The following is a 21,978-nucleotide window of genomic DNA, read 5'->3' on the forward strand; positions in this document are numbered from 1 at the left end:
CTATCAGGGCATGCCACAAACATCAGGGCATGCCCTATCTTTCACGTACACTGCACCCTGTCCACAGGGCTGCATTGGGCCTACCTTTGGGGGACTAATATGGTGAAAAGGGAAGGGTTAGGGACTGGCAAGTGTGTGCACTTACCAAGTCGACATGGCTGTCCCAGACTGCACACAGGCTCTGCAATGGCAGGCCTGAGTCACATTTTACAAGCTACTCCTGTGGGTGGCACAATCAGTGCTGCAAGCCCACCAGCAGCGTTTTACAAGCCCTGGGCACACATAATGCACTGTACTAGGGTCTGACAAGTAAATTAAATAGCCAATCATGGAAACACTAATCCATAACACAATTTTCAAAAGAGAGCATATGCACTTTAGCACTGATAAGCAGTGGTAAAGTGCCCTGAGTCATAAAACCACAAACAACAGGTAAGAAAAAATACAGGAGGATGGCAAAAGGTTCTGGGATGACACTGCAAAAAGGGCCAAGTCCAATAACCATCAACCATTTTTTCACCGATTAATATATAACAACACCATCTGGTACAAAAAAAATACTGTGCATGCCAACTACCAGTCGGTGCCCACCATCTATGCTATGACTCCAAGATCATAGTGGCTATCACTGGTGACCACAATAGAGGCATCACTGCAGCAAAATGGATGTGCTGGTTTAGCAACACAGCAACAATGTCGTGGTGATAGACAGCCATGGCAGCCATGCGAGTGTCCTGCTTCCGCTACATGCTCTTCAAAATATTTAGAGGAGCCCCCAGTTCTTTGGCTACATAGCTAATGCCACTTTGGCAGGGCAGTTGTTGATTCCTCTGCCTCATGACACCAGAGATGTCAGGCAGAGACTGCTGGAAGCCATGGAGCGGAGAGTAGGTGCCCCTGATTGCAGCACAGTTGTCCCTAATGGAACTAAGGCACCGACGGACAACCTCTAGTGTGGCTGATAGGGTCTCCATACCCGCCCGCCCCTGATCGGCTGGACTCCTACCACAGCCCATTTGAAGGAGATATGTGGGTCCTCAGTGTCCATGGGTGTGGGTGTGTTGGTAGGTGGTACCTGGTGGTTGTTTGGTGGGTGTGTGGAGATGCCATGATGCCGCTGACCATCCCCAGGACCAGAGATGGTGTTCCAATGGAGTCCAGGAGCTCTTTAAGGGTGTTGTGGTTGATGGTTGGTAGGTTGTCATCATCATCGCAATCATTGGTGATGTCTGTGACAGGGTTCTGACCAGGAGGTAAGAATCCATCCTCTGCAGTGGAAAGGGGAAATACTATTGCTGCTGTCTGCTACATATTGACATGTTTCAAGCACTTGACAAACAAAGTGCATGACATGACACATTTCATTCTCTTGTGATACATTGGACACCTGTCACATTAGGCTGTGTGTGTCAGATAGCACTGTCTATTATTATTACATGCTGCAATGTAAAAAATGATGGATGGAATGCTGAATGAATAAAACATGTACCCTCAGTCAAGAGATCTGGGTTAAATAATTATTTTGCTCACTTTGCAACCCCAGTTTGGACCCAGCCATATGCAAATCAGTCTTGTCCCTGCTACTCATGTGAACATTCCATCCAGAACTGCCAAGCTGAGTCCTCCCTGGACCAGAAGGAAGCATCCGGGGAATAGTTTTGAAATAACACTCCTCATCACCCAGGCTAGCTTAAATCCAGTGCCACAGCGAGCAAGGGACCCACTTCTCAGCATACCTAGCCCACTTTGGGCAAAAGGTGCTGTGGCAGCATATGATGGATGGAATGCTGAATGAATCAAGCATTCACTCTCAGTCAAGAGATCTAGGTTAAAGCCATTGCTCTTTTGCTCACTACAGAACCCCAATTTGTACCCAGTCATTTGCAAATCAGTATTTACCCTGCTATGCATGGGAACAGTCTAGCCCAAACTGCCAAGACGAGTCCTCACTGGAACGGAAACACGCACCCTGGGACAGGTTTTGGGGTAACCCAGCTCTCGGTACTGGGGTAAATGTTTGACTTTGTTCCACATTCTGTCCATCAATTGTTCTTTTTGCATTTGTCACCCTGAGTGGGAAAGGTATGCCCAAAAGTGAGTCCCATGCGCTCCATGCCACTGGAGTCAAGCTAGCGTGCCTGATGAGGGGTGATACCTCAAACTCGGTCCCAGGATGCTTGTTTCTGGTCCAGGAAGACCCTGGCCTGGCAGCTCAGGCTGGAGTGTTCCCATGGGGAAGAGGGTCAATACTGATTTGCATATATAAAAAAAATGAAAGGATTTTGCTGGCCCAAACTGTGTGACTAGGGAAGTGCAGGGTTGCACTGTATGTAGGTCAGTAGAACGTATCCCTTTTCTTTCCTTTCTGCTGGTGCACAATCAGCTGTGTAGGGCTTACGCAGGTGCCTATTGAACTATGGTGCAGGGAGTCCTGCATTGGTGTACATCTGCTATATGTATGTACCCCAGCACATGCAGTTACTACAGGAAAGCACTGTATCTTGTCAAGAATGCACATGGCTGCTCTTACAATGTGTGTTAGTATAGCCCAGCTGTGACACTTGCAACGCCGCCCTATGCAAACATTTGAGGAAAACACACATGAATATTCAATTGATATCATTTCTATGCATAGAGTACCAAGGTGGCTACCGTTTGACCTGCACACAGTGTAGGAGAGCTCTGAGACATAGATACCGGAACTGGACAACATTATGTATTCCCCCCTATGTTTTTTGTTGGTACTTACCTTGTTGCTGATGCAGATAGTCATAGTCAGCACTGTACTGTCCGCTACTCCAACCACCGACTCCTCACAGATGACTGCAGACACCTGCTGCTCCAAGGGATTGAGCTACTCCTGGTGCACTGGGACTAACACCCTCGGTCTGCAATGCTGCTTGTCAATGGGTTGCCAGTTTCTGCTCAGTTTTGTGATTGACATCATGCCTGTGCTTCTTGCAGTCCATCATTGTCCTCTTGACTTCAGCGATGTAGTTCACCTTGTTGACTATGGACCGCCATATAGCCCATTTGTTCCCCAATGACACTTTGAGCTGACAAAGAGCTGGTGTTGATGCTCCCTCTGTGATCTCATTCTCCCCCTGTCTCAACCTGTATTTCCTCTTCCCCTTGGGCTTTGGCTGGTCATCCAGGCTGTTGGTGGAGTTGGGGATTGTGGTCCTGTGCTATACTGGTTACTAGCTACTCCATTAGGCATTCAGGTGCTTTTTCATCCTTAGCACAGTTTTTGTGCGTTTCTTTTCACGCTAGACTCATATGTGTGATGCTTACCTGCCGAGAGTGATTTTTTCTTGTCGCTAATTGGCCGTCACTTTTTTCATGTTAGCGTGTATTTTTGTTATGACTTGACGCTTGCGTTAGCGTCATTTTATTCACATGCTAGCTGTTCCTAACACCACATAGAGCTGTATTTAACTAGCATGGCATTAGGAATTAGCGTACATCAGCGGTAAATTAAAATATGTTCCGCTGCATGAAAACAGCGGAGCGCCATTTCTTGTAAATATGCCCCAATATGTGAATTATTTACTCAGTTGGCAGCATATAAAATTATATATAGGTAGTATTACATTACTAGCGCACAAAAGAGTACTTCAACACTTGAGACCAATTAAAAACAAAGATGCAAGTTACCCAGTCACCTGATATGCTCATCAATATCATGAAAGTGACACAAGCAAATTAAAATATAGTATCATTGACCAAGTCCCTAGGAAACTGAGGGCTTGTGAAATGGAAAGAGAACTAAGTAGATTAGAGTCTAGATATATTCTTACACTGGGCACACGAGCCGGAGGGACTGAGCATTGATGAAGCATTGCATTATCATTTGTAAAATATCAAATTTTACTGAGTTTTTATTGCTTTGAATTATTGCATATGCCTGTCTATAAAATTGGATCTCAGAATGTAATATTCAATGATGCATTGTATTTAACTAGTTCCTTTTTCCCGGTTTTAGATGAGTCGATGTGAGCAATTTGTATGGAGTGGTTCTGGCAAGATTGTCAACAAGGGCATGAATACATAAGTTGCAGAGTCCATGCTTAGAGAGGAAGATGGCAACAATTGAGGTTGACTTGCATATATAATGTTATTCAATGCAAAATGTAATTGATTCTCTCGTGATTGATTGTACAAGATGCTTATCAAATAATTTAGACTTTGCCCACAGGGGCTATATGTTAAGAACATAAAACAACAATGTACTAAAATTATTTCTACATTATTTTACTATATTTAATAATCTTGCATGTTAAATCAATTAACATGTATTAATTTGGAATATTGAGGAACCAATGTATTGTACGTTTCCTTTCTCATTAAATCTTGAAACAGAAAGTCTGTTATTGATGATTTCTATGATGTCAGAGTACGCACAGCATCTGTTTGTGAATACATAATCAAATATGGCATCTTCAAACATCAAAAAAGCTGGTTACAGACGAAACCCATCATTTCTTTGCACCTTTGCTCAGCATTTTTAAAGATGGGGCTGACATCTCCTTGGGAAACCAGTGGAGAAAATGTTGATCTTTATATTTATAAATTACCCAGTGGAGGTCATCACTGGGTAGTTATAGTTAGGTCAGCTGTTCCATTGGAAAAGTGTTTGTGTTGCTAGTAACATGAGCACTGTTTAATGAATCTCCACAAAGCTTTGCAAAAAGGTGCTACTTTGTGACTAGTTTGTGCATGGAAAGGTTCGGGGTAATCCGTCAAGTGGGGTCCGAGAAAAAATACAAAATCCACATTCATGTTCTATAGACTTATTTAAGAAGGGCTAAAGCAAAAACTGCTTAAAGAAATTACATAAAATTTGTCAGGAAGCTAGATCTTGGGAGACAGATTGTGTTTTGTGTGATTTGGTGTAAATCCATTCAGTAGCCTTTGAAGGATTAAGATTAAAAAAATTATAGACATCTGAATGGTTGGGTCTGCGAGGGTCTGTGAGAGGCTCCAGAGTTTTTCACGGGAGTGCCATTTTAAAAATAGAGCGTTCTGATTGGCCCAGGGACCTTCATGTCCCTTGAGTCATATCACTCCTGTGTGAGTCAGAAATATTTTGCTAGCAAACATTACAGCATGAAAATAGGAATCTGAAAGTTAGATATATAGTGGATTTGGGATCGACAAGCCGTAATTTTTATTATTTGAAGGTAAGAGAAGATGTATTTGAAAGTAATAGGGAGCAAAAATTCGAAGGCGTAGTGGCTTAATGGTACTAATAGATTATTATTGGTTTATTTAGATTTGAAGCTTATTTTTTCTGGAAACTTTCGACTCTGAAAAGAACAAAATGGTTGGATCTAACATGGATGTATATTTCTAGAGGTAGGAACCATTTTGATAAATATAGAGGTTAATACTTGCGTTTTTAAGCTGACAGACCCTTGCCTCGCGTACTCTACAATGACAGGAGATTTCTTCTTTTTTACTTTGGATTAACAGAAACGCCTTTGAAAAACTTAAGGTATTGGCGTCATTTTTTCTTCCCCTTCTCACATGGGTTATATAAAAGTAAAAACACTTGGGTTCAGGCAAAAGACCTAAAGATCATGATCACAATATCACAACAACTGGATGTAAGCAATAAATCACAATAATCATTCAAACGAGATGAATTTGAATAATGCATTTTGATGTGATTCAATAATTTGTGTTTGAGTAGTGATGTAATATGGATTCATGCATAGATTGTGTCGCACCAAACATAGGCTTGAATAGTCCTTTGCACAAGGTGGTTCAAAGTTGGACTCTATGGCACTACTGTTAAGTGCCACATAATGTGATTATAAGTGTGTATTTTGTATTATTTCCAGCCCTGAGGAAGCCGTAGGTTATCCCGACCACGGCGAAATGCGTTGGCGTAAGGGATTGGAAGTTGAATCTGACATTATTAAAGAAGACGAACACTAAGAGCCTAATTGAACTATGTTAGATTTTGCTTTATTCTAATGCTTAATTTGATCTTAAAGGTTGTGTGCTCCGGAAAATTGTTAAAATATTTATAAATTACCCAGTGGAGGTCATCACTGGGTAGTTATAGTTAGGTCAGCTGTTCCATTGGAAAAGTGTTTGTGTTGCTAGTAACATGAGCACTGTTTAATGAATCTCCACAAAGCTTTGCAAAAAGGTGCTACTTTGTGACTAGTTTGTGCATGGAAAGGTTCGGGGTAATCCGTCAAGTGGGGTCCGAGAAAAAATACAAAATCCACATTCATGTTCTATAGACTTATTTAAGAAGGGCTAAAGCAAAAACTGCTGAAAGAAATTACATAAAATTTGTCAGGAAGCTAGATCTTGGGAGGCAGATTGTGTTTTGTGTGATGTGGTGTAAATCCATTCAGTAGCCTTTGAAGGATTAAGATTAAAAAAATTATAGACATCTGAATGGTTGGGTCTGCGAAGGTCTGTGAGAGGCTCTAGAGTTTTTCACGGGAGTGCCATTTTAAAAATAGAGCATTCTGATTGGCCCAGGGACCTTCATGTCCCTTGAGTCATCTCACTCCTGTGTGAGTCAGAAATATGTTGCTAGCAAACATTACAGAACTCGAGGACTTAGTCCCCTGTCCTGAATATGTAAAAAACAAATAATACAGGGCCAGGTTAGGGAGTCCCTGATCCCATAGGACTGAAACCATTGGGGGGAAGACTTTGTTTCAGTTTTATTGTTTCGGTGTGGATGGGGCTATCTCAGTCCCGAGCACCAAAAGACTTGAGAGAGGTATCGTTGAAAAGGAGAGAGTCTCCCCTTTCCAATGGTACCCTTTCCTAGTTGATCCCTGCTTTGGGATTGCCTCAGTAAGACAATCCCCAAGCAGGGATCCACCCACTAGCCACCAGGGAGGGGGGAGTGGCAAGGGCCTTCGCTCCCCCATTTCATTTTGCCACATACAGTCTTTCTCCTCCCCTGGGAGGCATATGGGGCCAGGAATTATTTTTTTATAGGCCAGGGGTGTGGGCTGCCAAGAATAGGCATGCCAATGCCCACACCCTACCCCCCCAAAGAAGGCAAAATACTTTCTGCCTCACCAGGAGGCAGATGAGGGAATAGCTCCTGATCTACCCCCCGGGTGAGGCAGAAAGCCCACTAGGCACCCGTGATTTTGTTTTATATACGTAAGGGTGGGCACAGCCCAGAATGGGCATGCCAATGCCCCCACCCCAAACAGAAATGCTACAGTCTTTCTACCCCCCCAGGAGGCATATGGGGCAATAGTCCATTGCCTGCCCCCCGGGGGGACAGAAAGCCCAATAGGCAGCAGGGATTTTTTTCCCTCCAAAGTTCAGGTGGGGCTGCCCAGAATGGGCGTGCCAAGGCCCCCCCAAAAATGCCACAGTCTCAATGCCTCCCTAAGAGGCAGATGAGGGCAGGAGCCCCTGATCTGCCCCCTGGGGGGCAGAAATCCCTCTAGGCACCAGTGACTTTTTTGATACTTAGGGCTGTTCAGACTCGGCATGCCAATGCCCCCCTGAAAGAAAATTGCAACAGTCTTTCTGCCCCCCCTTGGGAGGCAGATGGGGTCAATAGCCCGTAATCTGCCCTCTGGGAGGACCAATATCCCACTAGGCACAAGGGATACATTTTGTTTAAGATTCAGGGGTGGGGGCTGCCCAGAATGGGTATGCCAATGCCAATGCCCCCTCCCAAAAAAGATACACAGTGTTTATGCCTCCCTGGAGGCAGGTGGGGGCAGTAGCCCCTGATCTGACCCCCAGGCGGGCAGAGATCCCATGAGGCGCCAGCGATTATGCTGGCTTTTACATACGTAGGGGTGTGGTCTGCCCAGAATGGGCATCCCAATGCCCCCACACCCCCCAAAAAAATTCCACAGTCTTTCGACCCCCTCTTGGGGGCATATCAGGCAATAGCCTGGATTACCCCCTCCCTAGGGTGGCGGAAAGCCCACTAGGCACAGGCTTTTTTCTGGAATGCACCTAACTGGGTATTTTGGGTCCTAGAGCAGCCGGCACCTGGTTGAACATAGCAAACCAGTATATTTTTTAAAACTAGACACAAAGGGGATTTCAGGATGGAGTGACTTGTGTGCCCGGAACCAAAAAAACAGGTACCCCCACCCTGCAAAACCAGGTCGTTTTATGATTTGGGCCATTTCCTGTTGCAGCCTCTGTGCCTACCCACACAAGTGAGGTACCATTTTTATTGGGAGACCTGGAGGAACGCTGGGTGGTAGGTCAGCCCAGTGATCCCACAACTTTCCTGCACAGAAAAGTGAGGAAAATTAGATTTTTTATCTAAATTTGAGGTTTGCAAGGGATTCTGGGTAGGGAAACATTGGGGGATCAATGCAAGTCATGCCTCATTTTACTCCCCAGGATGTCTAATTTTCAGAAATGTGTGGGTTTGGTATATTTCCCAAGATGGCCACTGAGCATTGGGCCAAAAACCCAGGTGCCCCCTCCCTTGCAAAACCAGGTTGTTTTATGATAGGTAATTTGTCTCCACAATACGTTTTGGGCCCTTGCCTGTCACGGGTAGTTGACCCACCCACATGAGTGAGGCACCATTTTTATCAGGAGACTTTGAAGAATGCTGGGTGGGTGGAAGTTTGTGCACCCACGCAGTTTCCAGAACTTTCCATCACAGAAATGTGTGGAATTTATTATTTTTTTACAAAGTTTGAGGTTTGCAAGGGATTCTGGGTAACAGAACCTGGTGAGAGCCACAAAAGTCACCACATCCTGGATTCCCCTAGGTGCTTAGTTTTTTTTAAATGTGTAGGTTTGCTAGGTTTCCCTAGGTGCCGGCAGAGCTAGGGTTCAAAATCTACATATGGAACTTTGCAAAAATGGGGTCAGTTTTCACTGTAAAAATTAGGTGTGTCCACGTTGCGTTTTGGGCCATTTCCTGTCGCAGGCACTAGGCCTACTCACACAAGAGAGGTACCATTTTTATCGTAACACTTTGAGTAATAGGGTTAGTAAGAATGTAATCGATCCACGCAGATTCCAAAACTTTCCATCACAGAAATATGAGAAAAATGTTGTTGTTTTTTTTACAATTTTGAGGTTTGCAAGGGATTCTGGGTAACAATACCTGGTGAGAGCCACACATGTCACCCCATCCTGGATTTAACTGGGTGTCTAGTTTTAATAAATGTATAGGTTTGCTAGTTTTTCCTAGGTGACAGCAGATCTAGGGTTCAAATTATACAGCTAGGCACTTTGCAAAAAATGGTCAGTATTCACTGTAAAAATGTGGTGTGTCCACGTTGCGTTTTGGACCACTTCCTGTCGCAGGTACTAGGCCTTCCCACACAAGTGAGGTACCATTGTTCTCAAAAGACCTTAGGGAATGCGGGTTGGGAGGAAGTTTGTGGATTCTGGGTTACAGAACATGGTGAGAGCCACTCAAGTCACCCCATACTTGATTCCCCTGGGTGTCCAATTTTCAAAAACATATAGGTTTGCTCGGTTTCCCTAGGTGCCGTCTGAGCTAGGGTTCAAAATCCACAGCAAGAGTCTGTTTTCACTGTAAATGTGGAGTGTCCACGTTGAATTTTGGGCCATTTCCTGTTGAGGGCATGAGGCCTACCTACACAAGTGAGGTACCATTTTTCTCTGAAGTCTTTGGGGAATGCGGGGTGGGAGGAATTTTGTGGATCTATGCAGATTCCAGAACGTTTCATCACAGAAATGTTAGGAACATGTGTTTTTGTTGACAAAGTTTGAGGTTTGCAAGGGAATCTGGGTAACAGAACCTGGTGAGACCACACAAATCACCCCTTCCTAGATTTTTCTCAGTGTCTAGTTTTAAAAAATGTGTAGGCTTGCTCGGTTTCCCTAGGTATTGGCTGGGCTAGGGTTCGAAATCCACAGCTAGGCACTTTCCCAAAAAAAGGGTCTGTTTTCACTATGAAAATTTGGAGTGTCCATGTTGTGTTTTGGGCCGTTTCCTGTCACGGGCACTAGGCCTACCCACACAAGTGAGGTACTATTTTTCTCAGAAGACTTTGGGGAATGTAGAGTGGGAGGAATTTTGTGGATCCATGCAGATTCCAGTACTTCACATCAAAGAAATGTTAGGAACATGTGTTTTGTTGAGAAAGTTTGATTTTTGCAAAGGATTCTGAGTAACAGAACCTGGTGAGAGCCACTCAAGGCACCCCTTCCTAGATTCCTCTCGGTGTCTCATTTAAAAAAATGAATAGGTATGCCCAGTTTCCCTAGGTGCCTGCTGAGCTAGGGTTCAAAATCAACAGTTAGGCACTTTCCAAAAAAGGGTCTGTTTCACTGTAAAAATTTGGAGGTCCATGTTGCATTTTGGGACGTTTTCTGCCGCGGGCACTAGGCCTACCCACACAAGTGAGTCACCTTTTTTCTCGGATGACTTTGGGGAATGCGGGGTGGGAAGAATTTTGTGCATCCACTCAGATTCCAGAACTTTCCATCACAGAAATGTGAGGAAAATGTTTTTTTTTTCTCAAAGTATGCGATTTGCAGGGGATTCTGGGTAACAGAACCTGGTGAAAGCTGACTGGTCACCCCATCCTGGATGCCACTGGGTGTCTATGTTTAAAAAATGTATAGGTTTGCTCAGTTTCCCTAGGTGCCATCAGAACTAGGGTTCACAATCTTCATCTAGGCACTTTGCAAAAATTGGGTCAGTTTTCACTGTAAAAATGTGGTGTGACCATTTTGCGTTTTGGGCTGTTTCCTGTCGTGGGCACTAGGCCTACCCACACAAGTGAGGTACCATTTTCCTCAGAAGACTATTTGGAATGCAGGGAGGGTAGAATTGTGAGGATCCACGTAGATTCCAGAACTTTCCATCACAGACATAGGAGGAAAATTATTTCTTTTTAGAAAGTTTGAGGTTTGCAAGGTATTCTGGGTAACCGAACCTGGTGAGAGCCAGACTAGTCACCCCATCCTGGATGCCCCTGGATGTCTAGGTTTAAAAAATATATGGGTTTGCTCAGTTTCCCTAGGTGCCATCAACTCAGAACTAGGGTTCAAATTCTACACCTAGACACTTTGCAAAAATTGGCTCAGTTTTCACTGTAAAAATGTGGTGTGTCCACATTGCGTTTTGGGCCATTTCCTGTTGCGGGCAATAGGCCTATCCACACAGGTGAGGTACCATTTTTGTCAGAACACTTTGTGGAATGTGGGGTGGGTGGAATTTTGAGGAGCCACGTAGATTCCAGAACTTTTCATCACAGAAATGTGAGGAAAATTTGTTTATTTTACAAAGTTTGAGGTTTGCAAGGTATTCTGGGTAACAGAACCTGGTGAGAGCCAGACTAGTCACCCCATCCTGGATGCCCCTGGGTGTCTAGTTTCTAAAAATGTATAGGTTTTCTAGTTTTCCCGACATGCAGACAGAGCTAGGGTTTAAATTCCACAGCTAAGCACTTTGCAAAAAAGGGTCAGTTTTCACTGTAAAACTGGTGTGTCCACGTAGCATTTTGGGCCGTTTCCTGTCGCGGGTACTAGGCCTACCAAACAAAAGTGAGATACCATTTTTATCAGAAGACTTTGAGTAATGCGGTGTGGTTAGAATTTTATGGATCCATGCAGATTCCAGAACTTTCCATCATAGAAATGTGAGAAAAATGTTTGTTTGTTTTTTTACAAATTTTGAGGTTTGCAAGGGATTCTGGGCAACAGAACCTGGTGAGAGCCTGACAAGCCACCCCATCCTGGATTGAACTGGGTGTCTAGTTTTCAGAAACTTATAGGTTTGCTAGTTTTACCTAGGTGCCGGCAAAGCTAGGGTTCAAATTCCACAGCTAGGCACTTTGCAAAAAAGGGTTGGTATTCACTGTAAAAATGTGGTGTGTCCACGTTACGTTTTGGACCATTCCTGTCGCAGGCACTAGGCCTTCCCACACAAGTGAGGTACCATTTTTCTCAAAAGACATTGGGGAATGCGGGGTGGGAGGAATTTTGTGGATCCTCGCAGATTACAGAATTTTCCATCACAGAAATGTGAGGAACATGTGTTTTTGTTGAGAAAGTTTGGGGTTTGCAAGGGATTCTGGGTAAGAGAACCCGATGAGAGCCACTCAAGTCACCTCTTCCTAGATTCCTGTCGGTGTCTAGATTTCAAACATTTATAGGTTTGCTCGGTGTTCATAGGTGCCGAATGAGCTATGGTTCAAAATCCACCAGTAGGCACTTTGCAACTAAAGGGTCTGTTTTCACTGTAAAAATTTGGAGTGTCCATGTTGCATTTTGGGCCATTTCCTGTTGTGGGCACTAGGCCTACCCACAAAAGTAAGGTACCATTTTTCTTGGAAGACTTTGGGGAATGCGGGGTGGGAGGAATGTTGTGGATACACGCAGATTACAGAACTTTCCATCACAGAAATGTGAGGAAAATGTTTTTTTGTTTTACAAACTTTGAGGTTTGCAAGGGAGTCTGGGTAACATTACCTTGTGAGAGCCAGACAAGTTACACAATCCTGGATTCACCTTGGTGTCTAGTTTTCAAAACTGTATAGGTATGCTATGTTTCCCTAGTTGCTGGCAGAGCTAGGTATCAAAATCTACAGCTAGGCACTTTGCAAAAAAAGGGTCGGTTTTCACTGCAAAAATGTGATGTGTCCACGTTGTGTTTTGGGCCTTTTCCTGTAGCGGCCACTAGGCCTACCCACACATGTAAGGTACCATTTTGTATTGGAAGACTGTGGGGAATGTGGGGTGGGAGAAATCTTGTGGATCCATGTAGATTCCAGAACTTTCCATCACACAAATGTTAGGAACATGAGTTTTTGACAAAGTTTGAGGTTTGCAAGGGATTCTGGGGAACAGAACCTGGTGAGAGCCATTCAACTCACGCCTTCCTAGATTGCTCTTGGTGTCTAGTTTAAAAAAATGTATAGGTTTGCTCGGTTTCCCTAGGTGCTGGCTGAGCTAGGATTCAAAATCCACAGCTAGGCACTTTGCAAAAAAAAGGTCTGTTTTCACTGTAAAAATGTGGAATGTCCATGTAGCGTTTTTGGCCGTTTCCTGCTGCGGGCACTAGGCCTACCCACACAAGTGAGGTACCATTTTTATCGAGAGACTTAGGGGAACAAGGAATTGTAGAGCAACTGTTATTATGTATTGCCTTTCAATACATTTCTGCCTTCCAAATGTAAGTCACTTTGAAAAATGTCCTATAATTCACATGCTAGTAAGGGTACCCACAATTTCGGAGATGTGCAAATAGCTACTGTTTCTAAACTCTATATTTTGTTCCCATTTCAGAAATACATAGGTGTCTCTCATACCTATTTTTTACTGTTTATATTTTCCCAAATGAATTGCTATGTACTCAGTACACAATAAAAAACCATTGCAAGATGCTGCTCAGTTATTGGCCCTGGGTTCGTCGGGTTCTTGGTGAACCTGCAAGTCCAATATATCTCCACCACTATAACGGTCCAGCTGATGTAACGGTATATTGGTTTTAAAAAGCTGTCATACTTAGCAGAAGTTCCAGGTGGAAACATTGCCACAAATGGCTGTTCTTTTCAACTCATTTTCAATTTTCCTCTTTTCAACTGTTAGTTTCTATTAAAAAAAAAACCTGAAGGATATACCCAAATGGCCCCTTGATGAATGCAGAATTTTGTCTAATTTTCTGAAATGTATAGCTTTCCAGGATCCATTATTTCTTTCATACCCATTTCTACCATTAACTGGAAGGAGGTTAGAAGCACACAAAAAATAGCAAACTTAAGCTATGTCCCAGTAAAAAGCCAAAACTGTGCAAATAATTTTTGGCTTTCTGACAAAAGTCTGTCAGTCCCTGACAGCTGGGAAGATGGGGATTGCAGCACTAGAAATGTTTTGTTGATACCATTTGCCGGTAAAAAAAACAGGCACTTTCATCTGCAGCCCTTTTTCCCCATTTTAAAAAGAAACTATATTTAGTTGTATTTTGGCTAATTTCTGAGTCCCCTCCAGGGATATCAACAAACCCTGGATCCCTTTGAAATCTCCATGATGTTGGAAGAAAAGGACGCAAATTTGGAGTGGATACCATATGTGATCAGAAAGTTACAGGGGCCTAAGCGCGAACTACCCCTTAGCATGGGGGGGGGTGGGAGGGCAAGCAGCAAAGGGGTTAAAAAAAAAGAAAAGGTTCAAAATTCACTGAAAAAAACAAAGGTTAAAAATGTTAATGTTATAGTGAGGTGCATATGTTAGTGGCAACATTAACTTTTTGAACAAAAAAAACAACATACATTCTCCATTTTTAGTTAGCAGAGCTAACTATAAGTTGTGCTCCTGCCATGCACTGCATATGACCTCACATATTATATCACTCATGACATGTTCTATAACATCATTTATGACATCACTCATGCCATCTCAAATTACATCATTGATGACATCCCCAATGACATCATCCAAGCTTAATTTGTGCTCGTATTGGTCTATAAATTAGTATGGCATAAGAGACCTGAAAGTAAATACAAAATAGCTCAGAAGAATATGAGGCATCATTAATGCCATCACAGATGCAAGTTCCATAGGCGTTGAAAGCATGGGTTATGTGCAGCACTGACCCTATGCCATACACTTCACGGGCAGTGTAGTTCATATTAAGAATCAAACACAAATATGTGGGAAACCCTCATTGCATATGGTGTTCAATCTGTATACAACTGTTCAGAGAAAGCCCACTTCTTAGAGATACTGAACATCCATTCCAAAACAAATGCCCTACTAACAACAGCTTTAAGCCCAAAATTAAACCGTACCTGGGAGGTTTGAAAAACCAGTGAAACTCTGCCCCACAGCAGCGGCTCATCATCTTGTCTGCCTGAGAATCCTGTCCGACAGCTCCTCCATTGCTGTAGTCCCCCCGCCGCTCCTGCCATCAGCGGCCGCAGAGCGGGGGACTACATTTCCCTTGGTGTTTTGTGGCAGGAGCCGCCACCGGCATCTCCCGCCCCCCAGGAGGCTGTATAAAGGCCTGTGCTGCCCACGTCATGGGACACGAGCGGGACGCCGGGCTAAGCCCGGGCAAAGGACGGGCCCTCTGTGGCCCTCAGAGGCCTGAGGAGTCTGGGCTGGGCCAGAGACTTTGGTTCTGCAGGGAATGTTCATATGTTGCGATCTGTGAGTGTATATTTTAATACTTGTGTGGGTAAAAAGTGCTGACTGTTTTAGGGCTGTATCATTGTAGCAATTTTTTTTTTTTTAGACAGTGGGTAGAAATAAGTTAACTTGATGTCTAAAGGAAAAAGTGATAACATTTCGTCTGGGGTGGGTACAATGGATAATTATCTGATCAGGAAGGTAAATCAGATCAATAACGATAGAAGGGCATCCCTGGGACAGGAGACCCCTATAACGATACAGGAAGAGGCGCCTCTCTTAGTGGCGGATACACTCGTGCCCAGTAACCCCACTATTGGCGTAAGGAAAGTTGTAACGGCTATAGTCTGAGAGGTATGACGATCGGCCAGACATCTCTAGGGCTGAAATAGAGCATGCTTTGTCACCCCTAAGATCGGTTAGAAAATATAAAAAAGTACAACGGAGATGTAGGGGGAAGTATAATCAAAAAAGAGTAGTCATATCCAATCATAAAAGGGGCTTTTCCCTGGAGTCAATGACGGGAAAAAGTTCTTCTCTGGGGCAAAAAGGGACTGTGCCATCGCCATCGACAAATCCAACAAAACATCTTAGTAGAACATACTGGGTTATTAAATACTGGTGATACAGAGGATAAAGGAGGAGTACCGGTTAGTTTCTGCACTGATGATTCTCTGCTAAGTATGCTTGCCAATACCTGTGAGTCTTTGCCGAGTTTCTATAATAGCAATGATGATGAAGGGTTACCAAATCTCTCTAGACTCTCCATTGCATCTCCCACAAACTCAAACGATATGTCATCACCTAAGGTTAAAAGCAAAAAAAGAGGGGGTGGTCTATTAAAAAAGCGGCAAGCCAAAATACAAAAGAGGAGTTCAACCTCAATTTTGGGGGATGTGGTTGATTCATTGGCTCCTCTCATGGTCCCCTTAATGGCAACCCACTGTTCTATTAGTGAGGGTGGTTTGTTGGAAGAAATTGAAAACTTGGTAAAATTATTATTGCATCCCCTTTTAGAAAAGACGACTTTGATTAGCACGCACTTGGACTTGATCGAGAAAAAGGTAGAGGTTAATACACTCTTACTATCTGACTTGGCGAAAGGGTTAATTAATATAAACCCCAGTAAAATACCTGTCAAAATGACAACAGCAATAACACAAGCCCCACTATGTCCCACTCCATCTTCAAAATTTAACCAGCTCGGGAAAAAGCCAACTTGTCCTTCCCCGAATAAAGTACAAACACCTCCCTTGCTGAAGAAGAAGCCTGCCTCTAAGGTGCAACTCCAAAGTAAAGTAGGTGACCAAATGGGGGATAACTTGATCTTAGAAGAAAAAGCAGTACCACCGCAAAACAAGGCCAATAAGGATAATGGGCCCGGGAATTTTCATAACAAAAACTAGCAATCACACAGAATCGTAGATTTACCGCCAGAAGCAGCCCCTTATGTGATTGTCATGGCGGGTGTCCCCGAGCTCCCTTTTGGGAATAGGGAAGATCATCAAGCCTTAAGGAACAAAGTCACTCATTGGCTTCGTAATAATAGACCCTTGCCTGCCTACATAAATGGGGAAATTTTAAATGTTAGGCGTTCAAATTGGGTGGGGTCAAGACCTAAAGAAAAGAAAGGGGATGTAATCATCGTAAACTTTAAAGATCATAGAGCTGTTAGGCATATTGGGGATTGGTATGACTCAAGTAGTAGTGACTCCATCTCTACACATTATCTTAGTTACTTCTATCCATACTCTCCAGTTCAACATCCTATAAATCAGGAGGTAAGAAGGCAGCCTGTAAATAGGCTTGGCTTTAACCATCATGGATATAGCCGGATTCCTTTTTTGCAACCACAGAGCTCTTCTAATTTCCATCCTAGGCAGTTTTATCCTTCCACCCCAGGCCCTAATTATGGAAATAATTATTTTTGGGACAACAGAGGTATGGCTCTACCTGTTTATAACATACCAACTCACAATCGGTTTGATGCTTTTTCAGGCCTTGAATATGTGGATTGACACAAGAAGGATACTCGTTATAGTAAAACATTAGGATTAGGTGGGCACACTGACGAAATCAAGGGGAACGCAAAAGAACAGAGGCTTTGGGATGGTAATGAGGATATTATACAAGCACAAATTGCCCAAAGAGTGATTTATGCTGATATTGAGGAGGACTGTTGCAAGATCTTGTGCAACCTTGACTTAAAAGAGGGGGGAAATAATAGAGGAGTTAGTTACCCGCGACATGAAAAGGTGTTGGGCAATGCCTCCTTGGTTGATTTTGGAGCAAATGAAACAAGGAAATCCTGTACACTCCTATTTTGGAATGTGGCAGGATTAAGGGAGAGAATTAAAAACCCATCTTGGGAAACTGTTACAAATGGACATTACATTTTGGCCCTCCAAGAAACCTGGTCTATTGAACCAGTGTATATAAGTGGCTATAGAAGCTTTTTTACTCCGGCCGTGGGGGGCCAATATGGGAGAACAAAGTGAGGTTTAATTACGTTCCTCTCAAACCAGCTCAAATGTGAGCAGGTTTGTTTTACGCCAAAATCTAGTTATTATCAATTAATAACCTTAAGCAACAAGAAGGGAGTTAATGTTGTTGTTATAAATTTTTATAATAATATTCAGAGAAAAGAAATTCCTAGCATTTTGAAAATGCTGAGGGAGGACATACAACACGAAATGGATAAAACCGACAGGGAATTAATAATTTTATGGGGAGGGGATTTTAATTGCCCACTCTGTATAAAGGGCAAACAGGGTATCTGTGGCTTAATGTTAGAGCAGGAGATAAACCTAACCCATTTTGATCACTCTCTGACCGGGGACCTATTAAATGATATATTGTTTATGTACGATCTGGGTTATGCAAATGAAATAGCCCAAAAACCTACTACCTTTGTGCCCACATTTATGGTAGAGGAGCATTGTCCACTATTGACTTTATCATTGCCTCAAACAGTTGCAGCTATAAGATCAATAGGATAAAAATTATGGAGTTGCCATTAAGTGACCATATGCCTCAAATAATGGAGGTCGAAAACCCATTTTTTGATCGGCATGAGGATGTGCCCTCTATATGTACAGCTCCTGATGTGGCCCTTGGGAGACAGAATGGGTACACTCTAAAATGGGGTAAGGTTGTCCCAGAAATGTTTTTAGGTAAATTGTTGAATGTTTGCTCAAATAGTTTTGTGATCTGCCTGGAAGAAAAGTCTAAAATGAGGTGATAATAGAGCATTTTAATATAATAGCTTCCACAATTAAGAATAGTCTGCGGGTGGAGGTAAAGAATAGGGCAAAGGGTAATAAAAGTTGGTTTGACAATGCCTGCACAAGGGCATTGACTGACTTGAAACATGCTAATCATAGGATACCCCGAGATCTTTTAGAAATAAGAGGTTTTAGGAAAAAATATAATGAGGTTTTAAAAAATAGAAAAAATGCTATAAAAAAGGAGGCCCTAGAAGCTCTATGTGAAGCATCACAGCTTAAGGATGCATTTGCATTCTGGAGGGCCGTAAATACCCCTTTCCTCTATGACAAGTTTAAAGCGCGCATGGAGATTGCAATTGCTGAGGAGGACTGGGTGGAGCATTTCTCGAACCTTTATAGGTCCCAAGATGAAAGCCATATTATAGATCCTGTTACAATGGGTAATATAGGTGCAGGGGCTGAAAATTGGTAATAACCCTGGAGGAAGTTATGATGGATCTGAAAGCAACGAAGGGTGGCAAGGCCGCAGGGCCTGATGGGATCCCAGCAGACCTGTACAAAGCAAACATGGAGATCTGGGGACCCATGCTGGTACAACTCTTTAATGCAGCACTGACAAGGGGTTTAAACCCGTCCTGGTTTACCTCGGTCATTGTACCTATATACAAGAAGGGAGATAGACAAAGCTGCGTATGTTACAGACCAATCTCCCTTCTAGACTCATCTGTAAAAATCCTTGGGAGAATCATTCTGGCAAGACTACAAAGCTGGGCTGAGGAGAACGAGATAATGAGTGACCTACAGTATGGATTTCAAAAGGGTATTGGTACTGTCGAACAATGTTTAAACTTAATGATTTTGCAATCTAAGTACACGAGGATAAAAGGTGAACATCTGTACCTCACGTTTGTTGATCTCACGTCGGCGTTCGATTGTGTGTCACATGTTAAATTATGGGCAATCCTGAGAGGGCTGGGTGTGGAAGATTCCATCATTTGCTTTCTGAGAGAATTATACTCAGGAGCCACAGCATCGGTCTGTTATGGTAGGGGGGGCCAATGTACCAGAAAATTTGGGGTGGGTCGTGGTGTACGCCAAGGGTGCGTCCTGGCCCCATTCTTATTTCTGGTGTACATAAATGGACTTGAGCATCGCCTGCTGCAGGAGTGCAGGGATATGCCTAGGGTTGGGAAGAGATCTATCCCTGCACTCTTGTATGCGGACGATGCAGTCCTAATGGCTCGCACTCCCTTGGCCCTACAAAACTTGATAATATCTTTTGAGAAGTTCATGTCGAGTTTAGATTTAAAAGTTAATTGTAGCAAAACCTTCTCCATGAACTGTGGCACAAGATCTGGAAAGCAGACAAAAAGAATGTTTATAAATAATGTTCCGTTGGAAAATACTTCTACTTTCCCTTATCTTGGTATTTTGTTCCATGAATCTGGGGTGTGGACAAGTGCTGTAAAGGCCAGAACCCTTTTGTTCTTAAAAACAATAATGGCCTTAAAGAATTTTACTAAAAAGCTGGGCAAGAAACCGATAAAAGAAATTTTAACAATATATAACGCCAAGTGTACATCAGTAGCCCTGTATGGCTCGGGTCTTTGGGGGTATTCCAACATAGATTCAATTCAAATAGCCGAGAATAAGTTTATGAGGGAAGTCCTGACAGTACCACAAAGTGTTGCCACCTACATCTGTCATAATGAATTTGGACAACCTCATATATCAGACTTAATTAGAATACAACCCATCCTCTTGTGGCATAGGGTATGGATAACAAATGAGTGTGTCATGAACCGGGCTATATTGCAGGATGTATTAAAATTGGAAAATGTGGGTAGATCTGATTGGCTAAATTATGTTAAATATTTCCTTATTGAAATTGGCTGCCAACTATATTTTGATGACCCACTTTCAATGGGTAATAATGAAGTACTGGGTTTTTCAGAACCAACCCAGCGGTGGCAGGGGACACACCCGAAGACTTCGAGTTCTTCCTGTTTCGGACCACAGAAACACAGAGTCTTCTAGGTGAAGTCAAAGATCGTATTTATTGGCTGCAGACCAATCACAGGTATCCGAGAAGTACAACACGGTGTATGTTCTCACGAGACTGCTCCCAACCAACAACCAGTCTTTTCTTATATACAGAATATTACGCTCTGGGCAACACCGCCCCTATTTTACAAATGGTCGTTCACATATTTTCACTTCAAAGGAAGAGCACAGTCATGATGATAATCCCACATTTCAGCTCGGTCAGCACATAATTATTTACCCAGCGAGGCTCAGAACCCTCATCAGATATCAGCAGACCCCAATAAAACGGACACCTCCTACTCGTAAAACAAGCCATAAAGTAGGAAACAGAGTAGAGTGTGAAAGGGATTAGTCAGGAGTCGCGTGGGATACACAACTTTATGATGTGTTGGGCCCTGATGCTAATCCCATAAGGCCGCAGTAAAAGGAACCGGCCGGGCAGGACTGACCTCGGGCAGCGGAGTCAGTTTGCATAGGTCACACAGAAACAAAAGAAAGATTGCGTGTCCTTTAGGCCTGGGCATGGCCTCAATGCGCAGCCTATGTGAGGGCAACCACAAAATGGTTACCCTTTTAAAATGGAACCCGAGGGTTCGACATGTAGTATCGTATACACGGTGAATTCATCGGTGAAACATGACGAAAACACTCATACATACCGCATTAGTCATTTGCGGTTCGCTGATACCAAAATCGGCAGGGTAGGACCATGTTACCAACATGGTTCCGAAATTTACAGTACCACAGACCCTCCTTTTGCCCTTACATAGGCAATAACTATACTCATACTAATCTGAGTCCAGGTCTATATTCATAAAGTCATGAAGATGTTGCTGTAGCATCATCCTATTGCTTAGTTCGTCCCTTGATACAGGTCTCCTTACACATGATGTAACACAAAGGCTACACACTACAGGAGCACACTGTACACATAGACAGAACAGGAAAAGGATGGCTAAGATCGTCCCAATGACTATTAGAATCTTCCATCCCCAAGCTGATATCAGTCCCCAGAACCACCCCATCATCGACCAGTCTCCTTTATCCACATGAATGGATTCGGAAATCTTATGCAGTTTGGAGATGGCTTGATAGACGGTCGGAGCGCTATCTGTTATGAAAACACAACAGCTTGATTGGATAACCTTGCATACCCCACCACGGTCTGCAAGTATGACATCTAGAACCATACGGTTCTGCAACATCATGAGGCGATCCGCTTGGAGCTCAGCTGTCAAGTTACCAAGGCCACCAGCCGTTACATTAACAGTGGTTTCAACTACACGAGTCAGTTGTCTCAGGTTCCTACTATTGACCATTGGTCCCCAAAACGGCAGGAAACCCAGGAAAAAGTCTCCCGCTTCCTGACCGGCAGTATCCTCCTTACTAACAACGCCTCTCACAACTCTGGTCTTGTGATAATCAGAGGCGGCAGTAAATGTCGGCGGTAGCAAATTTGCAACATAACACGTGCCCGAGAAATCAGGGGGCAACCATGTATATGCTCGATCATTACAAACAAAATATGTACCCTTGGCAGCCAAAAATGCAGGGGAAAACTGTGATGGGAAAATGTACAGCACAGTCACTCTTCCCTAACTGAGCTCTTGGATTCTGA

The sequence above is a fragment of the Triturus cristatus genome, chromosome 3_1, assembly GCF_964204655.1.
Source record: "Triturus cristatus chromosome 3_1, aTriCri1.1, whole genome shotgun sequence".
Lineage (NCBI taxonomy): Eukaryota > Metazoa > Chordata > Amphibia > Caudata > Salamandridae > Triturus > Triturus cristatus.